This window comes from Lygodium microphyllum, chromosome 18 (genome assembly GCF_053477565.2).
Source record: "Lygodium microphyllum isolate KBCC chromosome 18, Lygodium_microphyllum_v1.1.10, whole genome shotgun sequence".
In the NCBI taxonomy this organism is placed as follows: domain Eukaryota; kingdom Viridiplantae; phylum Streptophyta; class Polypodiopsida; order Schizaeales; family Lygodiaceae; genus Lygodium; species Lygodium microphyllum.
The window spans coordinates 17033509-17043996 of record NC_141152.1 but is presented as its reverse complement, the minus strand read 5'-3'; positions in this window follow the sequence as shown (position 1 = coordinate 17043996).

Below are 10488 nucleotides of genomic sequence, written 5' to 3'. Positions count from 1 at the left end.
GCCTAGTCTAGTTCTCAACCAAAGCAACAAAGTCCTAAAAAGTAGCTAGAATGTATAATTTTTGGTTTCTAGGAGATATACCTAGACTTTATGTGAAAATAATCAATAAATATAATGAAATGTTTAGTATCACCCAAATATTTATAGGGCATAGGACTACAAATATTAAAATAAATAAGAGCCAATAGCTCACCCATGCACACAGAGCTAGACTTCTTATGAGCATTAGGAGTTTGCTTGCCCTATACCCAATGATCAAAAGAATAGTCCAAGGGTGGAAAATATTGAAAAAGAGTCTAATCTTTCATTCTTTTAAGTGACATGTGCCCAAGGTGATGATGCCACATAGATACATGAGAATGATTAGTGACGGCCCAATGCATGATCCGCAAATTAAAAAATAAGCAAGGAGTAAAGACTACCAATTGTGACACCTCTAACAAAAATGAGGATTCCACAAGTAATCTTCCGAGAAGAATCACCAAAAGAGACATGATAACCAACATCATCTAGCTATCCAGTAAAAATAAGGATTTTTGTCAAAGCCGAGACATGACAATGTACATTATGTGAAGCAAAAGAAGTACCTATAGGAAATTGCAAGTGAGCATTATCAATGCAATGATATCACATATATGATCATCTCCTAATCATATAGAACCTCAAATGGTATGATAGATGTAAAACCAACTACGATGCAGGTTCACATGAAAGGAAGCCACCAAATCAAGTAACCAACACTTGAGAGAATGAGGACTGTGTGGTACCAAGTGAAGAAGCAACCAATATACATTCATCTAAATTGTACTCCAATGCATTAATTTCTTTAATCTTAATAGTGGATTTAGTGATACACTAATCATCAATGATTTAGCATTACCCTACATTTTCCCTTTGCCTCTATCACACCTATCATAATGCATCTTATGATACTATGGATGTATCAGTCCATGTTGCCCACAATAACGACATGTAAGTGAAGAATTAGGACCACATGATTTAATGTGAGCCTACCCATGAGATCTAGACTTAGATATATTCTGCTATGGGTCTGTACCATGATGGTCATAACTACCTCTAGCATCCTTCCTACCTCAAACTGTGAGAGCATGAGAGGCACATGCTACATCAACATTATTCATGTTAGCCTCTTTAGTGAGTATAGCTCTCTCTATATCTAAGCATGCAAAACACCCTTAGGAGTAGTAATTGTTGAGATATCGAGCTCCACTCGTGATATGCCAGAGTGACCATTGTGCATTTATGTCACCGACTTGTTAGTTGCAGATGCGGTTGGTACATCACCCATGAATAATAGCTAGATGACAGCTATCCTTATCTACTCTAGTTCGTGGTTTTCAGTTAGTATGCCACCTTAGTTATTTGAGTTTGGTTTGAGACCCATATTTAGGGTTCTTCTATTTCTTTGTATGAGAGTTCTTTTTGGCTTACAAAAACTAAGAAGAGGAAAAATTGTTTTTAGCCTGCACCTTTGTGTGTATTCCCCCATTGTGCAAACAAGAAAGCTACAAGTGAGACTCCTTCCTTCTCTCCCACAGTCTTGACATGGTATCAGAGCCTTGTTCGTGGTAAGGAGCTCAAGAAAGCAAACCAAGTTCGCGGTGTTCTGGTAAGAGGACCAGTGTTGCTTTCATTTTTCTATTTTGGGAGCAAGTCTCTGCAGGTAGCACAGCCGGAAAGTGCAAGAGTGCATTGTCTCAGATTGAGACGCCCTTCGCAGTGTAGCAAGAGGACAGTATATGCTACGGGAAAGGGGTTTAGCCCTGGGTTGCTATGTTTTTTTAATTTGAGGCCATTTCGGGGCCTGTTTTGGAGGCGAAAGTTTTCTACACGCACTCAGGAAAAGACCCTATTTTTTGCTGTGCGACCACTGTTCTACAGGTCGGACTTTATGAATATACTCCCTCTGTGACAAGTAGAGGAGTCCCTGATGCCTATCGCGTCTAATGCGCATACCAAGTATGTGAGAGGCCTGTCCCAAATCCTTCATCTCAAAGCTCTTCTTTAGCTGAGATTTAAGAGCATCTAGCTCATCATGAGCTTTTCCTGCTATCAGCATATCATCCACATAGAGTACCAAAATAAGCAATGAACCATCATGGGCTTTCTTCGTGTAAAGACACGGATCCATAGCACTCCTGCTGTAGCCCTGTGACTGCATTTCCGTCCGTGAAAGATATGGTGGTGCATCTTCTTCAGGAGGAACTTCAAAAGAAGCTGTCTTCTACTCAAATGCTGGAAGAGGTAGAGGCAGAGGTAGAGGAGGCCGATCTGGAGACCGTGGTAGAAATCAGAATATACAGCAAACTCAAGAAAACTAATCCTATGGAGGAGGACGTGGTAACTCTAGAGGCAGGGGGAGCCAAAGAGGTCGTGGTGGATGGCAAAGAGGCCAAAATGCAAACAACAATGTTGAATGCTACTACTGTGGTAAAATGGGTCATATGGCTAAAAACTGCTATAAAAAGCAGAATGACATCATGAATGGAAAATTGCAACAAGGGAATTATGCATCTTCTAGTAGACAGGGTGATGACAGAAATGAGCATTTGTTTATGGTGCAGCACATGACCAATTCTATGACAAGTGCAGAAGAAAGCAATGATGTGTGGTATGTTGACTCAGGTGCATCAAACCACATGACAGGTCATGCAGAATGGATGCAGGATGCAAGGAAAATGGAAAAACGAGGATTTGTGGAGACTGGTGATGATACTGCACATCCTATTGTGCAGATTGGAAAAATTCCTTTGTCTATGCAGAATGGGAAAAAGAAATACCTGTCGGATGTATTTCATGTCCCGAATATCACCAAGAACCTGGTTTCTGTTGGTCAAATGGTTGAGCAGGGCTTGCAGGTCAGATTTAATTCTCATGGATGCTTTGTTGAGGATATGAAAAATAAAGGTTGCTTGATAGCAAAAGGAAAGAAGAAGGGCAGAATGTTTACGTTGGATGCAGACATGCCTGAATTGATGCAGCAATGTTTGCACATGGAACCGGTGTAGTTGCAGATATTGATATCTGGCATAAACGCATTGGTCATGTTAATGTACAACGACTTAAATCAATGCAAGCCCAAAATATTGTTGCAGGATTGCCTAAATTCAAGGTTGCAAAAATGCATAAGGTATGTGAAGCCTGTCAGTTTGGAAAACAGGCAAGGAAACCATTTCCTAGACATGTTCAAGAGAGTAAGAAGCCATTGGAATTAATCTACTCTTATGTGTGGACTACTAAAGCTGCATCTCTTGGAGGCTGTCATTATTTTGTCACTTTTATTGATGACTATAGCATAAAAGTTTGGGTGTATTTTATGAAAAAGAAAAGTGAAGTTTTTGAGCATTTCAAAACTCTTAAAGCTATGGTTGAAAAAGAAACAGGCCTGCAAATAAAATGCCTAAGGTCAGATGGAGGGGGAGAGTACCTCTCAAATGAGTTTGCAAGGTTCCTGCAGGAGCATGGCATAAAGCATCAATATTCATGCAGTCATACCCCACAACAAAATGGAATTGCAGAAAGGAAAAACAGGTATATTGGAGAGGTATCTCATGCCATGCTCAATGAAAAAGACTTGCTAGATTTTTACTGGGCTGAAGCAGTTGCTACAACAGTCTACATAATGAACAGGACTCCCACTGCAGCAATACATGGGATGACTCCAGAGGAGAGGTATACTGGTAGGAAACCAGATATTTCTCATTTGAAGATTTTCGGTTGCATTGCCTATGTTCATGTGCCAGATGAGTTGAGATCCAAGTTGGATCCAAAAGCTGAGAAGTGCATCCTTATTGGTTATTCTCTACAGGAAAAAGGGTATAGATGCTATAACCCTTCTACTCGTAAGTTTACAGTGAGCAAAGATGTTGTTTTTTATGAGATGAGTAGCTAGTATAAACCAATAAATGTGATTGATAATGTAGATGCACAAAATGGTAATGCTGCACAGAATTCACAGCAGCAGTCACAAGATATTAGTGGACCTGGAGCGTCCTCTAACAGTGGTTCATATTCTTTGCCATGGACAGGCGGATTGAGATCAGGAGAATCTTCTCAAAGCAATGCAGATAGTGGTATGCAGGTATCACGAAAAGGAAAAGAGAAGGTAGATTAGCCCATGTTTGATGTGAATGTAGGTCACTCTTATGTGGATGGTGAATCTAGTGGCTCAGAACAGAGCATTGATGATGAGTTGGGTATTCCTTCTATTGTTACACCTAGAGTAAGGAAGACCAGGGATGTTTTAAGAGCACCTAGGAGTGAACCTACTTTGTGCAGGTCTACTAGAGCTAGGTATCCTGTGAATAGGCTGAAATATGATGGATTTACAGCCATTCACTATGCATATATGGTCAAAGTGATACAGGAACCAGAACCCACTTCTTTTGAGCAAGCCATGGGAAAAGAAAAATGGGAGAAAACCATGGATAAAGAAATGGATGCCTTGGAAGCAAATGCTACATGGGAATTGGTATCTTTGCCTAAAGATAAGAATGCAATTGGTTGTAAGTGGGTTTATAAGGTGAAACACAATGCAAATAGTTCTATGAATAGATACAAGGCAAGATTAGTAATCAAGGGGTATACACAAACATATGGCATTGATTATGAAGAAACATTCAGTTCGGTTGCAAGGATGGCAACCGTAAGAGCAGTCATTGCTATGGCTACATCAAAGGGATGGTCTTTACATAAGATGGATGTAAAGAATGCCTTCTTGCATGGTGATTTGCAAGAAGAGGTCTATATGGAGTAGCCACCAGGTTATGTGCATGTTGTTCATCTTGAGTTTGTTTGTAGGTTGAAGAAAGCCTTGTATGGCTTGAAGCAAGCACCTAGAGCATGGTCTGACAAGATAGGACACTATCTTGTCACTATTGGCTTTCAGATTTTCAAGGCAGATTTCTCACTTTATGTGAGAAAAACAGAGAAAGGTATTATGCTGCTTGTCATTTATGTTGATGATTTGATTATCACAGGTGACAGTGATGAAGATATCCTTCATGTGAAAATACTATTGAAGCAGAAGTTTGAGATGAAGGATTTGGGAGAGCTGCGTTATTTCTTGGGCATTGAGGTGATTAGACCACCAAGTGGGATATGGCTCTTGTAGAGGCAGTATGGATTGGACATGCTGTCCAAATATGGGATGACAGGCTGTAAGCCTATTTCAGTTCCTTTGGAGTAGAATGTGAAGCTGAGCGCAGATGCAGGTGAGCTTCTGGAAGACCCTACTATATACAGACGCATAGTAGGAAGTTTGATTTATATGACTATTACTAGGCCAGATTTGAGCTATGCTGTTGGATTGGTAAGTCAGTTTATGCAGGCTCCAAGGAAACCGCATTTGGATGCGGCTAGACACATACTCAGGTATGTGAAGTCCACATTGCAGTATGGACTACTTTATGAGACTGGGGTTCAGATACAGTTGCATGGATACACTGATGCTGATTGGGCTGGTAGTATTTCTAATAGACGATCTACCAGTGGATATGTGTTCTCTTTTGGAAGTGCTGCAGTCACTTGGAGCAGCAAGAAACAGCCTACAGTTGCCTTGTCGAGCACAGAGGCTGAGTACAGGGGCGCAACAATGGTTGCATGTGAGGTAGCTTGGTTGAATAAGCTACTTTATGATATGCATCAGCCTACAGATGGGCCAGTTATCATTTATTGTGACAACATGAGTAGTATACACTTGGCAAATAACCCAGTCTATCATGCTAGAACAAAGCACATTGAGATGCATTATCACTATGTGTGGGAGAGGGTTTTACTAGGTCTTATTGATCTAGTTTATGCCAGCACAGAGGATCAGGTAGCTGACATATTTACAAAGGCATTGGGCGCAGAGAAGTTGCGCAAGTTCACAGACCTGCTTGGTGTGCAGGAATTGGGATTGAGCTCGAGGGGAAGTTTTGAGATATCAAGCTCCACTCGTGATATGCCAGGGTGACCGTTGTGCATTTATGTCATCGACTTGTTAGTTGCAGATGCGGTTGGTACACCACCCATGAATAATAGCTAGATGATAGCTATCCTTATCTACTCTAGTTCGTGGTTCAGTTAGTATGCCACCTTAGTTATTTGAGTTTGGTTTGAGACCCATATATAGGGTTCTTCTATTTCTTTGTATGAGAGTTCTTTTTGGCTTACAAAAACTAAGAAGAGGAAAAACTGTTTTCAGCCTCCACCTTTGTGTGTATTCCCCCATTGTGCAAGCAAAAAAGCTACAAGTGAGACTCCTTCCTTCTCTCCCACAATCTTGACAGTAATGATAATGGTAGTACAAAATGCGTCCCATGGCTTAGGGAAAGTGACAAGCAAGAACGTAGACATAATATTGTCATTAAAAAAGCAATCTTCTATTATGTAAACTGATTGCAAATAGAATGAAATTCATTCAAATTGCTAGACATGGCATTTCCTTCCTTCATACGAAGTCCACAAGCTTCTTGAGCCAATACAACTACAAAGCTAGGATCTACTTATCATAAATGTCACATATCTTTTCCCATACTACCACCACCAATAGTCTCAATGATATTAAAGAACTTGCTTAGACAAAGATAAAACGATTGTGGACTAACATGCCTCATCAACCTCCTAAGTATCAATAACAAGGTCTTCTAGTTTTATACCTTTTCATTTCAATGGCTTAATCTACTTCTTTTGAACCAAGACTTGCCAAATTTGTATCTTCTAGTAGTCAAAATTGTTGCCATCCAACTTGTTTTTATGAAAGATAGCGCTACCCCTAGATTTTTCAATGTTAAATACAGCTTTATCCCTAGAAGCACTAGAAACACCAATCATAATGATTTCATAGTATAGATTGTTGCAATTTTAGTAAAATAATGTACAAAGTAATATAATGTTTTCCACAAAATAGAAGCACTAAAGTGCCCAAAACAAGTATATGCCCTCAATAAAACAACTCAAAGATGAAGTACAATAGTGATGTTCATAAGACTTCAATAAATGAGAGCTCAACTGTAAGCAAATATCTAAGATAAAGTGCTCTAATTGCCAAGGAAGTCTAAATAGCAACATGTCTTACAAGAGAATTAGTAGTGTGACAAATGAGGAGCACACAACTCCAAGTACCAAGTATTGTCTAAGAACCAAAAGTGTAAAATACATAGGTGCATGCTTGAACCAAGGAGTAACCAAGTACATAAGTTAACGTGCATAAGACATCTCTAAGAAATATGAGATATACCAAGCTGCAACCAACTTACTACTCATGAGCAATGAAGCTCAATACATAACAAACCATGTATCCATAAGACTAACAACCCATCTAGCATGAGAAAGTACTGGGTAACTGAAAAAAAATCAAATAAAAACTAGCCCATAATGAATAGTAACTACAAAGACAATGTTTACATGAACCAATGAGCATGTGCGAGGGATTCCCACAATCTCAAAAAGCTAAGGTCTATAATAAAATCTAAAATTTCTCTCATTGGAAGCAAATCAGAGTATCCAAGAGTAAAGCATGCTCAATACATGTATGCGATAACATCTAAAAGCCCAAAGATACTAAATAATACATTAAAGAGCATATAAATAGCATAAGCATCTAAGCCCATAAATATGAAATCACTTAATCATACTATAATGGGAGATCATGCTCAATTGCCAAGACCCATAGACTGCTTATTGCTTAAGCATTTCAAGCGAGTACAAATGGCTATCTCTCACCTAGCCAACGCACCTTCGATCCTATGGGGGTGTAGTGAGCTTACCTTGATGCCCGAATGAGTAGCCTCCTCCCTCAAGCAAGCTGGTAGCTCCATGATTCGAGATGCAAGCGCAAGCAACCTCAAGCCTCCTCCTTTGAGCTCCATTCTCCATAGCCATGCATGAGACAAGAGAAGAAGAAGAAGAAGAAGAAGAAGAAGAAGAAGAAGAAGAAGAAGAGAGAAGATGATGGAGAGCTTCTTCTCCAAGATCCCTCATCCTCACACACTCACTCCCTCACACTCCCTCTCTCAAGCACACACAAGCAAGCAAGAAGGAGAGAAGAAGAAGATACCACTTTTTCCACACACCAAAGAATGAGCTCCTCATTCACTTTTCGAGTTTATATACAAGCCCTAAATCCCTTGGACACCCATCCCCTTTTTTACATGATCAGACATCTCACCAAGGCCGTCTTTCTCTATTCCCTCCTAGTTGTCTTATCCCTTCATCTATGCCCGTTTAGACTTTACAACTTGCACAAGAGGGAGCTCGGTGCTCTTATAAAATGAATTACATTGTGCCCCACGCTTTCCTTGTGAGAGCCCTTGGAGGCTCTCCTTCATCCTTGAGAGAGCATCCTTTATCCTTGAGAGAGCCTCCTTGATCCTTGAGAGGACCTCCTTAATCCTTAAGAGGACCTCCTTCATCCTTGAGAGGACCTCCTTGATTGTTGAGAGAGCCTTGCTATTCGATTCTCTCCCACGTTTTTTCTGAGCTTGCATTCTCCTCCACTTTTCCTATCTAGGTAGAATGAGCTTCTTCATTCACTTTTTGACTTGGGCTTCCTTGGTCTTCCTCTACTTATTTTTGGTTGCATGGTCTATGTTCGTGACATCTCTTGTAACATTACCCCCTCTTAGATGAGTGCCAGTCCCATGGCACTTGCGTATTTGAGCTGATGAAGATCTTGTGATTTAACATGCGGTTGTGTGAGTCGATGATGATGGGGCCTCCGAAGCTGGTGGCTTGTATCGATTGGAGTTACCTGTAAAGAAAATAAGGTGCACTACCTGGGGGTGTGTCTACCTTACCATGTGGTGCATTGTGATCATGCTAGTGGAACTAGGAGTTGGGTCGATAGGTAGGTAGGCCTGGGTGTTGTCCCACACTTGAGGACCCAGTTCTTGCCTAAGGGGATGCAGTGAGTGTGGCTTGGGGAGACGGGTCTAACCATAGGGGAGGGTGACCTCCCTAGGTATGTCAGGCCCTTGATGTGCCCTAAGCTTGATCTGGGAAATAAAAATGGGCTAGGGGGTTAGGGACAGAGCCAATCGACTGAAGCCACTGAATGTTTCTAACTTAAGGATCCCTAGGTGTAGTGGATGTGGCCTACATGTAACGAGATCATTTGATTGCTTTCCATGTGATTTCCTTATGGTGATCTCTTATTCGTTCACTTTCCTTTTTTCTTTTCTTTGTCTTTTCTCTTCTTTTCTTTTCTTTTCTTGTTTCTTTCTTTCTTTTCTTTCCTTTTTTTTATAAACAATATGAATAGAGGAAGGGCATTCACTAAGATATTATTAGTAGACTCAGGCTAGCCATTTGCTTGAGGGTAGTAGGGTGAGGATTTTCAATGGATGATTAGAAAGGTTGATAGGAGGTGAGTGATCACTTCATTAATGAAGTGACTGCCTTGATTGCTAACTAGTTCAATGGGGCAGCCAAAGCGTGAGATCATCTGCTCTCCCAAAGGAACTTAGCAATGGTTCTAGCATCATTTTTCCTTGTGGCTCGCGCTTCTGCCCACTTGGTGATATAGTCTATTGCAACAATGATGTACTTGGCCTGCGAGTGCTATGTCACAAGATGAATCGGCCCACTGAAGTCCATTCTCCATTTCTTGAATGGTTGTCTTGCAATAATTGGACTTAGCTCCATTTTGTCCTTATGAAGGGTACCTTGGTCGGTTGGCACTTGTTCAAAGTGTTTTACATATCGTGTTGTATCTCAAAAAAGAGTAGGCCACCATAGTTGAGACTGTAGCACCTTGTGGGTCATCATGTCTCTGTTGAAGTGCCCCCTGCTGCAATTCCACCATGTTCTTCTGCAAGTGCATCATGCATCTCATATTTGCGTATGCATCCATGCAACAATCCATTGTGCCCTAACCTATAGAGATGTCTTGCTATCAATTGATAGGGTTGTATTTTAAGAATGAGTCACCTAAGTTGGGCCTTTTCAATGGGTCTTTCAAGTAGCATGTGCTCAAGTACTTGGACTATGTTGTCTGCCTAGTAAGGCATCAAGTCAGCTCTAAACAAGTCCCTTTCACTGGACAGGTTAAATAGGTATGTGTCCGACAAGTCATCTGTGATGCCCTGTCCAACGGCTTCTCTTGTGGGTATGCAAGGCATATGGTCAGCCATGTAGTGTTGCTTCCCTTTGCATACAACCATAGAGAAGTCGAACTCTAGAAGCTGAAGTAGCCATTGCACAATGCATCTCGTAGTGCAGGGTTTGTTAACAAGATAAAGCAAGGCTTGATGGTCAATAAAGAAGACAAAAGGTGTGGCCAAAAGGTAATACCAAAATTTCTTTACATCAAATATCATGGCTAACCACTCTCTCTCCATGGTGGAGTAGTTTATCTCAGTCTGCATGAGTTGTTTGCTAGCAAAGCTCATTGGATAGTCTAAATTGTGCTCACCTAGTTGGCACAACACAACTCCCACGGGAGACATCAATGTGAACATGGAAGGTTATGGCCCAATCTAGGGC